Genomic DNA, 3,734 nt, shown 5'->3' with positions numbered 1-3,734 from the left:
TCAGGTCAATGGCAAAATGAATCTGGCCTGCAGTTCAAACCCTTGCACTTAGCCAGCGCTTGGAACTGAGCTTTGTGGCCCATCCCTTACAATTTGGAAGCAGGAATTGTCAGGCCAGCCGGTGTTGGAATGGAGTCAAGTCAGAGCAGCAGCATCCATATTAAATCCATGAGCAAATGCATCCAGACGGGAGCATTGGCATGAGGACGGGAGAGGAGTGAGGAACTGGTGTTGGATTTGCTTAAGGTCAGTCACACAGCAGCAGAGTTGATTTCCACTAGGCAGCTGGGCCTGGCAGAGAGCCAGGCTGCAGATCTGAGGCTGAATCCTCTGGGGTCTTGCTCCTAGGGGAGTCATTGGGATTGGTGCATCCTGGGTTTAGATGGGGACCAGCTTTAAAGGGTCATGCTTCACATCTGCCCTGCACAGGTGTTTTGGACTGCACAGCAGTGGCAGATCAGCTCTTAGTCAGCAGGAGAAGCTACTGAAGTCATCAAAAGCCACAGGAGTTGGAGAATTGGTGTCAGGAGCAGCCAGGCTGTGATCCCACAATTGAAGCAGGTTGGATCAACTGGCAATGAGACAACTGGAAAATGGTATGTGTCCATATGATTATTTATAATAGATAATAGATAAAAGAATAGAGACCTATTACACTTCCAAGACCACAACCACACTCAGGCCCCCCGGTGTGCTGCTGCACAGAAATGTTCCAAAAAACCAGCTTTTGCCATGAAGATCTTATAATCTAAATAGACAAAGCAGACAAAGAAAGGATGAAAATTCTCACGTTATGGAGGAGGACCAGAGCCTGGAGAGATGAAGTGACTTTCGCAGGCAATCTATGGCAGCATGAGCAAGAGAACCTAGGCATCCTTGGTTCCTGCTTGGTTACTGAAGTGCAAGAGCATCCTTGCAGAGAGCAGTGTGCTGTTTCTGGGTCGGGATTTTTTAGATGAAACCTTTTTGGGGGGGTTGGAAAAATGCTGGTTTTCTGAACCTGAAACTGTTCAGGGGAAAGGGTCTGTTTCAACAAATTTCCTATAGAAAATGTGTTGGAAGAAAGTTTAGGAGCTGTCAAAAGGTCCCATGTTGCCCCTTTTTTTTAGCTCAAAGCCTTCTGCCTTTCTGTTCTAACCAGCTTTGCATGTTGAAATTTCAGCTAGTCTGATGTAATAAATAAATAAAGTAAATTAATTAGAAAGGCAGATATCAGAACAAAAGGGTTAGATAGTCTCCCACTGGAATATTGTGATTGTCCCATCCTGAAATGGAACTGGGGGGTGGGGAGAATGAATCCAGGAGAATTTCTCAGATTTTGACTTGTTGTCGGTGTGGAGCAACATTTTGAAAAACAGAAAATTCGCACAGGTTGGGAAAAACTCCTGGCCTGGTACAACCTGGGCACCAGCAACTCCTCCGAATGCTGAGAGGCAAAGAGCCAGCCCTAGCATCTGCCAGGTCTCTCTTCTAGTCCCTTCCCCATTTCCTTCCAGAGCCCTTGTTTACTGTGAAATGCTCCATACAGCCTCACTCAGGAAGTTGTCTCCCTCATGGGGCAGGGATCACTGAACTTTTGGGAAGCATTTTCCCTTTTTTTGCTGCCTATCACACATCCTGGCCCATCCTCCCCTGGGTCTTCCTCTTCCTGTGGTCGTAGCAGAGATGGATTCCAGCTAGGCAGTTTGCAGCTGGCTGCAGTGTAGGGGCATCTGGGTGCAGTGTTTCTGGTCCATCTGCACCTCCACCCAGCCCTGGATCCTCCTGCACTCAACTTCTCCTGAATATGCGAGGGAGCTCATGCTCCTTCCCCTCCTGCCACGTGGAAGCACACAGTCCTGAACGCCTTGCTGGGACAGTGCTCCAGGGTCATGGCCTGCATGAGAGAGGGCATGTGAAAGGGGATGGTGATGCTAGATATTTACTAACAGGCTGGGCCTGGTGTGCTTCCAGCCCAGCCGCAGCAAGCATTTATGAGTCCTGGAGCCAAGCCCTGAGGTTGCGCCCCGCTTCTGTCAGAGAGTTCACACTCCCTCTTGTCCCTCCCAGGGTCACTGTGCTGTGACCATGCTGTTTCTCCATCTCGCTTTCTCTCCACCATCTCTGTCTCTCTGTGGTCTGTAGTAATCTGCAGGGATATTTCCTCACTTCCTCACTTTCTCTCTCCACCCTTTTTATCTCTGTGTCCTCTTCTTTCTTTTACCACCCTCTGAAACTTGGGTTTCCTTTGCCCGGTTTACTTCATTTTGGCCCCTCTGCAGCTCTCTGGGGTTTTTAACGCTATCATGCACAGTGCAAAACTGACATTTCCTTCTACAGGTTTTACCTGGCTGAACCACATCAGCAGAGTCTCCGGTGCTTTTCACCTGAAATCACCCACGCTAGCAGAGCCCTAAGGGGCCCTGAGCTCAGGGAAACTGGCTGATGAACCTAGGATTACATTTTCTTAGTGGTTCTGCCATGAGAGAATAGGATGGGTGCATGAAGACCCGGTCCCTAAAAAACCATGTGGGTTCTCTCTGTAGCCAGTAAACCTGAGTCAGTCCTATCAAAATGGCTTCCATGGCCATCATGAATGTCTCTTGGCAGTCAGTTGTCTCATCTCACATGAAGCATGCTTAGTTCACAAGTGGCTTTTCCACCCGCAGCCTGGGCCCTGAGCAGGGCTATTTCACTGCCTCTCCTGGCACTAGCCACATAGCAGTGTGAGGGGACGGTGAGTGAATCCACAGTGAATTAGGCTCTCACAGGCTCCAAGGCCCTTTGGATCAAGCCTTTCATAGGCACTTCTGTGCCACAGTAGACGTCAGCTCATTCTCTTTTAGCTGCCATGGGAGCTCAGCAGAGTTACTGGGATAAAAGCTCATTAGGCTTTAAAGTCATGCACATCATGGGGCCCGTGTAACACGGCTGCAGCTCAGGGCAGCCAATGCTCACATATGCTGCTGCATTCCTGCTTGTCGGTCGCTGTCCCCGCTTCTCCTCCAGCAGCCAGACTTAGTTCAGAGCGTGTTAGAACTGCGAACAAAGGAAAATAGATTCTCTCTCCAGTCTTTTATCTCTCATTGTTCATGGTTGTTTTGTTATTCACCAATAATTACGCTAAATGGAACATGTTGTCATGACAACTTATTAACACCCCATTGGTAAAAGTCCTCTCTGTTTGCATTAGAAACTCAGCACCTTTATTTTTTTCTTTCTTTCTTCTCCACCATCTCTTTCCCTCTGTTCTCCTCCCCTTTCTCACCCATTCTTTTGCTCTGTTGTATGAGGATACACCCTAGGATTGTACCGCTCATGGAGTTTTCACTTAAGTCAAGGGGAACGGTAGGCATAAGGGTATGGTGCCAGTTAGAGTTACCATACATCCAGGTTTTCCTGAACATGCCCTCTGTTTGGGTCCTCTGATCTCTGTCTGGTCATTTAAAAAAAAATATGAACAAATGTCTAGGATTTTGCTTTGCTCAGCATCAAAGATTTTTTTCCCAATGTTTCCCAGCTTGCCCCAGCAAGGAGTTGCTTGGGGCTGGGGGGAGCTGGGGGAGGGCAACTGCAGGCAGCAGCAGGGGGCTGTGGGTTGGGAGTGAGGGGCACCAGCATGGCCCAGGGGGATGGGGTACAGTGGGTTAGAAGTGAGGGGCACTGGCAGGGCCAGGGGGCTGGGGGCAACAGCAGGGCCATGGCCAGGAGACAGGGGCAGCAGCAGGGCTGGGGAGGGGCTGTGGCTTGTGAGT

This window comes from Gavialis gangeticus, unplaced genomic scaffold, assembly GCF_001723915.1.
Source record: "Gavialis gangeticus isolate Ggan-Ray unplaced genomic scaffold, GavGan_comp1, whole genome shotgun sequence".
In the NCBI taxonomy this organism is placed as follows: Eukaryota; Metazoa; Chordata; order Crocodylia; family Gavialidae; genus Gavialis; species Gavialis gangeticus.
The sequence above is the reverse complement of the archived record's forward strand: the minus strand, read 5'-3'. Positions refer to the sequence as shown.